Source organism: Aptenodytes patagonicus, chromosome Z (assembly GCF_965638725.1).
Source record: "Aptenodytes patagonicus chromosome Z, bAptPat1.pri.cur, whole genome shotgun sequence".
Taxonomy (NCBI): Eukaryota; Metazoa; Chordata; class Aves; order Sphenisciformes; family Spheniscidae; genus Aptenodytes; species Aptenodytes patagonicus.
The window spans coordinates 17177797-17190201 of record NC_134982.1 but is presented as its reverse complement, the minus strand read 5'-3'; the positions used below and the strand labels follow the sequence as shown (position 1 = coordinate 17190201).

The following is a 12405-nucleotide window of genomic DNA, read 5'->3' as shown; positions in this document are numbered from 1 at the left end:
GCATTCCCGGCCTGCACCGCGCGGAGGAAGTGACGGCAGGGTCACCTTTCACACGACAGGGCGCGCAGGCGGCGGGGGGGCGCGGCTCGGCGTCCCGGTGCATTCTGGGAGTTGTAGTCCGGGGGGGGGGGGGCGGGGCCCACCGCGGAGTGGTAATGGCAGTCACCGAGTGGTGGTGTCGTCGCGGCGCGATCGCGGGCGGGGAGCGGCGGCCGGCGGTGGGCGGCGCCGCCGTGAGGAGCCGCGGCCGGGGCGGGCGGACTGCCTCCCCCAGCGCTGCCCCCCCACCCCCACCCCCCCCGTGCCGCCGAGGAGCAGGCAGTGCCGGCGCGGGGCGGGGCTGCCGCGGGAGCCGGCGGCTCTGGCGGTCACTTCGTGCCGCCCCGCGCCGGAGCGGCGCCGGGAGCCCCGGCGGCGGCGAGCGGGCAACCCGGCCCGGCAGGAGGGTCGGCGGGGGGAGCGGCCGTCGCGGCCGGCTGGCGCCCGCTGGGAGCGGCGCGGCTGGTCTCCGGCGATGAAAGGAAAACGCAGTGAAATCCACCGCTAAGATAAGATTGAACACGTCGCTCTTCCCAGACCTCGAGTCGGCGCGTTCACCGGTTTCAGAAGTGAACCACCGACCCGCGGGGGCCCCCTCGCCGAACCAGCCGCCCTCCCTCACGCAGCCACTCCTCCACGCAGGGCAGGCGCAGCGCGGCCCTTCCCTCTTGCGGTTCAGACCGAGCGGTTCTCGAAGTGGCTGCGGCGAAGAGGTGCCGAAGGCCGCGCTGAAATAGCGCCCAGCAAGGCTGCCGGACACCCCCCCCCCCCACCCCGCGGCTCCAGGCGCCCGCGGCTGAAGGAGGAAGCGGCCGGGCAGCACCCGGCAGCGCCCGCAGAGCTGCTGGGTCCCGGGGCGGAGGCCAGCCCCTCCGCTGAGGGCTGCTGGCTGAGCGCCGGCGGGGCGCGACGCAGGGTTCTCCTCGAGGCCGGGGCCTTCAGGGGCCTCCCGAGTCAGCCAGGCCTCGTGTGTCGTCACCAGGTGCAAACGTATTCATCCACACAAACCAGTACGATAATTTAACTCGTCGAAACGGACGCAATGATCGTCCCTTTGACAGCCTCTGTGTTCATCGTGACAACAGCAGAGCTGCCGCGTGCGATGGCTGTATGTTCTTGGGAGCTTGCCCGCGTAATTCCTGTGCATGAACTTGTTCGTGAGCCCCATCACGTTTCCCTGGTGCCAGAGCCGCATGATTACTTCTGCCGTGTTCGTCCGGCACTGAAAGGGTAAACTCCTACGAAGTTAGGGCAGCCGTTCAGCATAGAAGCCCTACAACATCAAACTGTAGACATTCGGTCAAGTTCAAATTAATTTTTATATACTCTTTAATACATAAACTCCTAAGACTCTCTGCAGTGTTTTATAATACAGTAACGCAAGAAAGTTTTATCAATGCTGATGGTTTGTAATGTAATATAAAAAGTTTTAAGTCAAATTTATGTCCCTTTTATGTCCCTTTCCTCATGTTATTGCTTAGTGGCCTTGCTAATGTAACGATACTGTTGCTCCTGTTGGTAGGTCTGCTCAGACAATTGTTTTCGGTCTAGGAGTTGTCTTGCCACACCCATTACTTTTCTCCTACAGGGCAGTACGTTAGGAATGTTGATGCCTCCTGCATTTAAAAAATACAAAGGTTTGCTTTAAACCATTACAGATCTGATTTTTAGTGGAAGAACTGTATCTCCACTAGCTTGTAGTTAAAATTGAAACGTTGCTAAACTTATCGCTGTAGGACCAAAATACAACACAAGAATTAAAAATTTCCCTTCCAGCACCCACCTATCCTGACAAGGTTGGTGGTTTGGTTATTTTTCATTAATTTATGTTTTTTTCTGACCATTTGCTTTTTTTTTCCATGACATTTTCCATAGTGTTTCTTTACTTTTTTCCTATGGCCTCACCCTTCTAATTGTTCTGTCAGATTAGATGGGAGCTTTTAAATGAATGGTTCATAATTCATCCTAATAGCTTTTCAAATGTAAAATTAGACTGATTGAGCTATAACTTTTCAGGTTCTCCTTTTCCTCCCTTAGAGATGGGTGTGGTGTTTCCCAGCACTACCTCTATAGGATTTCTGAGAGTTACGTTACAAAACAATACAATTTTGTTGTAAGTCTCTAAATAACCTGGTTTATAGGGCATTTTATTTACATGAGGAAAAAAAAGTTAAGCAAACATCCAAACGATCTTTATCCATATCTCTAGTTCAACCCGTATTACCCATTTGTATGGCTAAAAATTCCCTGTGTTTTTTTCCTTTTCCAGAATCACCTCAGTGACACTCTGGAGAAATCTGTATTCATTAAGATAACCTGATAAGCCTTCTGGACACAATATTCAGCTGAGTTTGGGAATAATACCGAAGCACAGACGTTCTCCTCCAGCTCTGGGCTTCTCACGGCAGTGTTGAAGAAGGCAGAGAACATCCAACCAGGCTGAGTGTCGGTTGCCTCTCCTAGGGAGACCTGTGAAGTAGCAAACGGGCAAAAAGGAATACTAAACTGATCATAGAAAAGTGTGAATCATACATTTCCCTTCTTTAATAAAGAAAAGCTCTCTTGGCTGAAGAAATGAAGGAATTAATAAACTGCAGATGTGAAACCAACAATTCAGAAGGCGTGCTTACATGCAGGATTGAGTAGATAGCCATTTTCCAAAAGCGGTTGATGCAGATTATAAATGAAGGGCAAAAGGGACCATCAGCTTATCTAGCGCAAGCCTATCTACCTAGCAGCCTGTGACCTACGCCCAGCTTGCTGGAGAGTTCTGACTGGCTCCCCAAATAGTTTTGAAAGCTGCTTAGTGCACTCAAACACACCCAGATCTCCCACCACATTGTCCCACATCAGAACCAAATGATTCACCCAGGGAGATGCAGAATTCAGATAGCTACAATGTGGCCTTTTCTGGTCTCTTCTACTAAAACAAGTCTTATGAAATCAACTGCTCATTCCTGTAGTGACGTCAATCATTTGCAAGAAATCTCTGTATCAGACAACTCGGCATGTCTCCATTGCACAATGACTTGTTCTGTGCATGAAAGGGCTTTACTGTCATGCCTAGCGCAAGCCAGATGTCCGCTATTACGCAGCAGAAGAACATTTCTGTAGAGCCCCCTCTAGTAGGTACCCCTAGTGAAACAATACCAGTGACTGTTTATAAAGTCTTAAAGGAAAATAAATACGGGTTGTGTCTCTGACAGCTGTTCTGTTAATGCTCCTCATCTCTTTTCAAGAGGGAAGGGAAGATACAAGGAGTTAATGAAAGTCAAAACGATAGTGGTAACTGTAAAATGCAATGCTTGAAAACTGTAACATGCTGAATTGTGAATTGATGTTAAAAATCCTTAAACCTTACATCTGTGACACAAAGATGTCAGCTTGTTCCTTTGTTATCTTTATATTTTCAGAGGAAATGCACAGCTAGGACAGCATGTGCATTTATATCTACTCAGTATTATCTGCTGCCCTACAAGCTCCACGCCAAATCTTATCTGCTCTCTGCAAGTTTCATATTTTTGTGACCCCGCAAAAATCAGCTGACTAGTGAAATCAGGGAGATCAGTGTCTGGTGAACGCTGCAAGAGAGGGTGGTTGAATTCTAGCATTCTTATCCAATTTTTTTTTTTTATCTTATTTTAAGTATCTGGAAGGAGAAGCAAGTCTAAAAACTTAGTGTTTATCAGTTTCATAAACCATAGTGATTTGGATTCTGCAGAATTATGAGAAGCATGCCTAAAAGAATTGTATTGTGGCTTAGTGCTTAAATAACAGTAGGTGTTAAGTACTTTGCTATTTTTTTCCTTTTATCCCAGGATATAGAATCATAGAATCGTACACTGGTTTGGGTTGGAAGGGTCCTTTAAAGATCATCTAGTCCAGCTCCCAATATAAATTCTGCAGGCCTTGGCTAGGTCAGTAGTTGTTTGGGGAACCCCTTAAGGAAAACCTCTATCAAAAAGTTACCTGTGTTAATTGTTAAAATAAATACATACCATGCCATTTTTGTGTGGGTATGCATTGTGCATCATGAGTAGAAATAGCATACACACACATTGTTTATAAAAGATTTTGTATATGTAGATATTACCTCTTCAGAGGTAACCCAGATTTTCACAAGCAAATCTTCTGTAACCTGATTGGCAAAAATGCTTTTGTTTTGTGGTTTTTTGATAAGCCACAGTGAACATAGCGCATCAGGACATGAAATGTGGTGATTTTTCTAGCTCTCTTTAATAACCCATGGAAATCTACAGAGTCTGGAAAGGTTTAAAGCTAAACTGGCAGAAAAGGTTTTGACCTAGCCCACTGTCAGTGCTGCAGTTCTGTGTATTATACATGCGGAAACATTAACAGATAATTTTAGATTACTCCTCCTTTCAGGCCATGTAATCTTTCTAGAAAACCGTAGACTATATTATTGCTGGGAGAAATTACATCTGACTGATAGCTTCATATCATGTTCACTATTGATGAAAGTTTACTTCAGAACCTGGAGACAATCAGGGAAATGTTCCACATGCAATTAAGTTAATATTAAGAGCGATAAAAAGTTGGAAAGTTGGGCAACCTAGAAATAATTCTTCCCAGTTTCTAGGGGAAGATTTTTTTTCCTTCAAGAGCTTTTTTCTTTTTAGGACAGCCTTCCATCCATCAAGAGCATCTTCCATCCGTGCAAGACCATGTGCAACTTGAGTACTCCCCTTGCAGACACACAGATGGAGCAGCTACCAAAGCACATGTGCTACTGAAAGAGCACCCGGCCTCTGTCTGTTCTGTCATTTAAGTTCTTAAGACCAGCCTCATGCACAATCCACACTGTAAGCCTCAAACAGTGCCTGAGCCGCTGACTGCACGATGATTTGCCTGAACAATGGAGAATGAAGTCCTACATTTGGCTTCAGGAGAACTAGATATCTGAAATCCCGCATGATCCTTTAATTATGTATTTTGTAACTTACCTCAGGCACATGTCTGTGTTAAAGAATCAACAAAAATTTTATCATTAACTTAAAACATTTACAAGCAAGACATCACGAAGTCTTTGCAAAAAGGGGAATATAATTAAAAAGCATTTATTGTTAGTTATTACTGTTATTGCAGTCATGGGATCACTTATGCATTTAGTTTTCTGGTCTGTCTCCTTCTGCATGCCTGCTAGCTGTGTTGGAGAGAATGTTCTGCAGCTTTATTGCCATGATTTTTAAAGCGCTACAAGTCTTTTTAAATTCACTTTCATATTTTGTTTCCTCTTCTTGAGCCCTTACAGGAAATCTGGCAATGACCGTGACACAGGATCAGCACAAATCCCTACTTTGTTTTTCTTCTTTTTTTCTTTTTTTGCTGACAAGAAAAAGTTCAGAGAAACTTAGCTTGCAGTTTAGAGGGCTGGGTAAAATGCTGATGGCCAAAGACAGGTGTGGGAGCGGCTCAGCTGTTCCACCATGAGACACTGACTCTGGGCTCTACTGGGGATACTACCACCTCCTTAAATCCAATTCTTAAGACTGTTATATGCCTGATATGTAAATAACAACTAGTAAATAATATAAGGCATACATGAGTAATATTTTGAACATGTCTTCCTGCCAAAAGACAGACAGTAAAAAATCAAAATAGAGGTCAGCTAGAGATGAGGACTTAACCAGAGTAAAATGTAAACCTGGGACCCATCTCTCCTGTAGTTCTACAAGAGTCCTTACAAATGAGCAGTCATGCAAACCTCTATTGACTGGAGAGATGTTGAGGCATGGTGTGATGACTATTTCTTGTCAGGACCACGACTCACTCACTTTTCAAGTTCCACAAGTTGAACCAGTGCTTTTGGAACGGGATGAGGAGACTCCAAAGCGGGTATTGCTGTTATTGCCTGTAATTAGAGAACATGATATGAAGCCTGTTTAGGGTGAATTCTCAGACAAGCCAAGAGGTCCATCCAAACACATGTGAACATATGAAATAACAGCAGTTTCATAGAAGCAACCAATAGTGGCTGCTTGAATTTTGCAGAGCAGGTTTTTCCATGTCTTCGCTATTTGCAGTGATGTGGAGTAGTGTGATGGCTTGTGCAGGTGACTTCCAAAGGTGTCCTCAGACAAGATGTCATCATATTCTCTACTCTCACTTCTATTTCTTCCAAACACTGCGTTATTTCCTCTGTGTTGCATTCTGCACCCTTTATTCTGGAATGCTATTACAGTTCTATTACTCTGATTTTGACTTTTCCCTCAACCAGCCAAAACCTAGGAGACCAAAGCCGCAGGAAAAATAGGAAGACTGCCAGTGTCAAGGTAGGGCTAATACATATTTTTTATATATATATATATATATATACACACACACACACAGAAATAATATTCTGTATTCAAAATTTTACTTTGCCTTCATTGTTACCTTCAAGAACTGCATCTGTGGAAAATAAAATATAGGACTGTAATATCAGAAGATTGGGGACTTCTGTTGTACGTATTTCATCCAAAAAGCACAAAAATAAATGTATGACATGTCAATAATTATAATTTTCAGCAAAAATGTGAACTCTTCAGGAGAATAGGAAATAGTTGGAAATCTGAAGCTAGTAATGGTCTATCTTTTTTTTTTTCAGCAGTTAGTATGAATTTATGACAGCTACATTACATACTCTAGTATTAAAGCTATTCCAGTCTATTCAATCAATAAGCATTTAGCACTTCCAGAAGCTGTGCAGTTATCCAGCCGACGGTAGGCATACCCATTACATTCTGAGCGTGGGTTGCAGATACCAAGTAGCTATACATCAATAACTGGTACTGTAGCTGCTGAACGTTTTACAAAGTACTGTCTGCTGAAGGAACAACTTGTAAGCCAGTATGGCTTTGTTAACAGAAATCAAATCTAGGCAGGGGCTGAATGCTAATCGCTATTGCTGACTCTTTAAATAATGGCACTGACAACAACAGGAAAGGTGTTACTGTAAGATAGCTGCTGTAAGTCCTCCTCGCATATCAAATGATGTTTCCAGAGATAAATCAGATAAAGATCTGACTCTTCCAGACTTCCATCAGCATTCAAAAAACAGAAGGAGGCAGTCAGTCTGTGCAGGATTTGATTGTTGCAAGCACATGTATTGGCACAGGTCTCCCTCTGCTTTGACATAGAACACATTTAATAAACAGTTCTTCCACCAGTCCTCAGAAGGTCAGCATTGCTTTACAATATTTCTTTATCTATAGAGACCACTTGTGGTACTTATGTTGACGTTCATTATGGTACTGGCAGGCCCCTTTTTTGTGAAAATAGTTTTTACTCACGGTGGGAGTAGATGGCTATCAATCCCAGCTTCCTGTGTGCTGCAGCAGCAAAGTATATTTTGTTAAGTGAAAACTGTCACTTAAACCGATCTACTTTTGTATTTCATCAGCAAATTGTTTCAGCAGTTCACAAACAATTTGCTGCTTATGCTGAAATGGCAGCTGCTTTTGAATTTCCAAGATGGACAGAACAGTATAAAATGGTTGATTTAGCCAGTTACACCTTCCTTACTGGTGCTGGTGGTACATTCACATACTCTTTTCCTAAGAAGGGCACACAAGATTTTTTTCACAGTTCAGCATTCCACGTATATGCTGTCTGAAAAGAAGTATCATCAACAATCAACCTTCAATATCATGTACTTGAAGCCATAAGTATTTTAGTTTGTCAGACTCCATTTCATGTGAAACAATCTCCATCTTACACTCAGCTATCTGAATCTGTCCCTAATCTCTCTTAACATCTCTTGCAGACCATGACGTTTGCAGCCACTGCTGTACTCTTGGGAAAATAAAGCAACATAGAGCCACAAAAATAAATTTAACCAAAAATATGTAACCCATTTTTTAATCACAATTCAACAGTTCTTGAAAGAGAACTTTTTAATACAAATCCCTCTTATTCATTAGCTGGACCCAGTTTTCACTTCAGTTTTTATGTATTTCACAACAGATGAGCAAAAAACAGACTTGAACTTTCTGTAAGTTCACTGTATATTGTCACTGAATCCCATGTACTGTGCTGTTGTAACTTCCATTCCCTGGCTAGGGTTCAGTGCAGTGAACTATGCTTGGATGACCTGTTATAAATCATTAACAAGAACTTGCTTGTACAGGTATTTCTGGTGGGAAGCCTTTGAAGTCACCTGGAATGAACTGCTGTGGATTAAGCTGATGAATCGTTTTCCTCCACATCTCCTAAGGAGAGTTAACTGGGTATAAAGACTTCAATGGGAATTGTATGTATTGCTGATGATACTTCTGAAGTTATGATTACAGTTACACCCTCTTGAAGACCTGATCTGTTAATGTAAAGAGAACTGTCTGAATACAGAAAAATCAAGCTTTTGTTTGACTTTCTTTGTACTCATTGGTCCAGATCCTTAATCACTTTAGTTATGCATTGACTCAGTGCACTGCACTGGAAAGCCTAAAGCTGCCTGCTGAATTCCTGGTGCAACTGCATCATTCCTGCAGAAGGAGGGATCACTGATCATCGTGTGGGATATGAGATCCATATAGGAGATCTCTACAGATACCCTGCTTTGGGCCTTGCATGATTGCATTTGCTTCTTCCTGATTTACTATCCCCAACACCAGGAGCCTAAGCAGAGTCACACCAAACTGGGGGAATTTTCAGTTTTCTTCTGTAGATCACAGGACTGCCAAGTATTACTAAATACACTGAAAAATACAAAAATACAGAAGATGTCGTACAGCTATGATCTTCCTAACCACCTCTTGGGTACCATCAGGTAATTTGTCCTTCCTTCAAATGATAAGAGGACCATTGGTTTTAGGCCCACTGAGGTGACATGGGGAACGTGCAGACTAGAATTATTGCAGGATGAATGCAGAAAGTAAGCAGAGCTGATAAGGAACTCGGAATACGTGTAGGTATTCAGCAACTAGAGTCAGTTTGCATTCTGTGCAATGATTATGACCGATAAAAAAAGTTTTTCCTTGCTAATTACAGTGTGCTACAGACAGGTTCAAGTAGAGAAAGATACTTCATTATTATAATGGAATTTCCAAACAGAAAACCAAAACTAGATCAGAGCTCCTTTAAGTCTCATTTTGTTTTTAAGTAGACAGTTGCATGTATCAGCTATTCCTTTGTTCCATGAAACAATCTCCAGACATGTATCAGAGGATGTCAGCTTTTGTTGCTTCCTTTAAATTCTGAGAAGTATGCGTTTAGTTACTTAGGCTGCTCTGGATCTCACATGAGAGGAGCACGAGACTAACATTGCACCACTATCCTTCTTTCTGTAGTTGCTTTAACTAATGAACCTGTGGTTCTAATTATTTTGCTGAATGTACTTTACTTTAATATATTTTCTTAGCCTTCACTTAAATTACCCTTTATTTACAGCATTTAACCAAGAGTTTAAGGTGTCATAAACAAATGGAAATTTGTTTATGTCAGCATTAAGTAAACCTCAACAGCCTGTTTTTGTTGCAATTTATTCCACTATAAAGTACGAATAACTCCACTGAGTTGACACAGTTACACTGCTATAAAACGAGAAGACATGAGAGGAATCAGTAGAGACTTAACGATCTGCCAGTGGACTTTGAATTCCCTGTTTGTGACATCTTTCAGTCACAAGAGCAAAACAGACACTGAAGTCCTTAGGTCTCATGATAGAATTTGTGCTGGATCCATGTTCTGCTTCTGTCCTCTCATTATTTGCATGTTGCAAATCACTACAGCAGACTTTACCAGAATATAATTACTGACAGCCTCATAATTCCATGTCCATTTGAGATTTTTTTCAAGAAATGTATACGTTACCGATCTAGGTAACAGAAATAACAAACATCAGTTAATTTCCAAAGACACTGGTATTTCTGTGCTGTGATGCTTTGAAAAGTTTGAAACATGTCAAAAAAGGGGATAGTTTATGTTCAATAAGAAGGGAAGGGGGCTGTTATTTCCACCAGGACTATTATTCCCCCCAAATAAGAAAGAAAGTGGGTAGAAACAGGATGATAATTATAAAAATTATTGTTTAAAGCTGAAGACTTGCCCAAATTAGAGTTCATAATGGCCTCCTGCAGTGAGATTGGAACATACTCAACAACTAAGAAAACATTTGCAGTGCAAAGCAAAATTAAAATTTAAGACAATTATTTCTTTAGAAGCTACGGACAAAGGGCTACAGGAGCCTACGAATTCAAGGGGGATTAATATAGGAAATGGAATGGTCAGACTCAGACTGTAAATTTAACAATTATTAACATCTTTATTCTACTGTTTGTAAAAAAAATGTGGATGTGGATTTTTTTCCACTCAGAAAGGGTAATGCTTCAGACTGAAGTTTAAACATATTTAGGGTTTATACATTTCTGAAACAACTGAATTAGATCTATCTAAACCCACAGCCAGCATTATAATATTCCCTACCACTTGCTTTAAGACAGAGGAACTTTTTTCCTCAATAGATCGTGAGGCAGAACAACGATCTCATGTAAGGTGAATGTTATAAAGCAAGATGCTTATGGCTATGACTATATCACTATAGATGTAGCTAAGCTCTCCTTAATATTATAAAGGTTATAATAAATATAATGTAATATAATAATCAGTAATATAATAAACAGTATTTATTGGCACAGTGATAATTGCTAACAATGGCTGCTTCTTGTCTCTTTGTAAGGGAACTGAGGGTCTGCAGGTGTCTCTGCATCCTTTATGGGAGGAAATACTAACTTTTCAGTAGTGACCACTGTACATTTCCATCCTCAATGTTCTTGCCATAGCAAGGTAGTTGTTTTATAAGTTAGCTGCTTCAGCTCAGTTTACTCTGTCTGGACCCTTTATTCTTCAGTACTTCTGAGCTGCTAGTCTCCACAGCACTCAGTGGTACTACATATAGCTTACAGGCCTAGCACTTGTTAATCAAGCCTTGTGCATATCCCTCTCTACAAGGCTGAACAAGAAATGGGAATGGATATTTGATAGTATCTCCACCTGTGTTGCAATAATTGGCAAGAAACCAACCGTCAATCACCACTGAGCTGCATTTTATTCTTCTCCCTATTAATAGATCTGTACCTGTTCAATTTCTTTTTGGCTGCTTCAGTGCTCATTTAAGAATTGACAGACATGACGCGTACCAAATGCTTACTTCAGCCAACCTTGCAGGGCTTTATTAGCACTGAAAATCAACACCCTATCCTGAGGCAGGAGGTCCAGCAAATAATCTGTCATTTTGAATAGTAAAGGACATCATCAGCTATGAAGGCTTGCTATGAGGGTTTGGTCTCAACCCAGCAAAGAATACAAGGATGTGTTTCCCTAACAACGTAAGGAATGTAAGCACATTCCACCTTTTAAAAAAAATTCAGTCCCAGTGTGATGTCTGTGTCTACATCATGTCCTCCAAGGCTATTGAGTAAAACTGCAGATCTTTGTCCTTCTTTCCATTGACTTGAGCATAGGACTTCTACAGATAAACCCCAGGGCTGGCAGTTCCATTTCTCACACCCAACCAGAAGCATAAAGCTCATCTGAGCAGGAGACAAGAGTCTCAGGCCATAGAACTAAGCAACATAAATCTCACCACCTTAAACTCTGAGGGCACACCAAGTTTTTAAACATTTATTTCTCCATAAACACACATAACGTACATTGAAGGAAATCAAACTCAAGCAAACTGCTGTCAAAATAAAACACACCGTGCATAAACAATTCTCTCACTGAGGAAAGAGAGTGAGGAAACAGTTTAACCTAAATGTCCGCAGATGCCTCAGTGATGATGGTGTTAAGAAAACATAACAGAGGCATACAGAGTGTGAAGTGGCTATTGCCAGTTGGTAGACCTTCGTGGCTTTCATGTAGCTACATTGATTTAAACAACTGAAGATCTGGGCTCTAACCTTCAACAGAAGTTGATAAACTGGCAGGTTCTACAGAAATACGTTTTAAAGCCAAGTGACGTAATCAAGAGCAGCTGGGCAAAAGGAGCCCTGTACTGCACATGCCCTCAGACAGCGTACACCATTCTCTAAGGGAAATATCAGATAAAGCATATGAGAGAAAAACCTGCTAGCTCAGCATTTTTATAAATAGAGAAGTACCTTCCCCCTCTCACTGTGGTTACCACTGTGTTCAGAAAATAATGACTCTTTGGCCCACCCCCCTCCTCTGACTGTACCACTACCTCCAGCTGACTGGGGTGGCTGACAAACTGCATAACTGGATATTCAAAGTCATTATATTAAACATACCTTGCCATTCTGCACGATAAATGGTTTCCACTTGGAATTAGTTAACGGGGAAATATTTTGGCTACTTTTGCTAAAGCGGTTTGCTTTGCTTGCAAGGTCGTTCAGAATGAGCTCCCTG

At 42.0% G+C, this 12405-nt stretch overlaps 2 long non-coding RNA genes across 3 annotated transcripts; one reads left to right on the top strand and one right to left on the bottom strand.

The window, feature by feature from the left end:
• The first annotated feature begins 451 nt into the window (after positions 1–451).
• LOC143173076 (uncharacterized) lies at positions 452–3414 on the top strand. Of its 2 annotated transcripts, none has more exons than XR_012997462.1 (2): positions 452–1269; positions 2309–3414. It is a non-coding gene; the product is annotated as an uncharacterized LOC143173076 (long non-coding RNA). The 2 variants fall into 2 exon arrangements; XR_012997461.1 differs by having other exon boundaries at positions 452–1338.
• Positions 2445–12356, bottom strand: LOC143173077 (uncharacterized). The gene is made up of 3 exons (XR_012997463.1): positions 12288–12356; positions 5835–5911; positions 2445–2508 (listed from the first exon to the last, which is right to left on the bottom strand). It is a non-coding gene; the product is annotated as an uncharacterized LOC143173077 (long non-coding RNA).
• Positions 12357–12405: the final 49 nt, after the last annotated feature.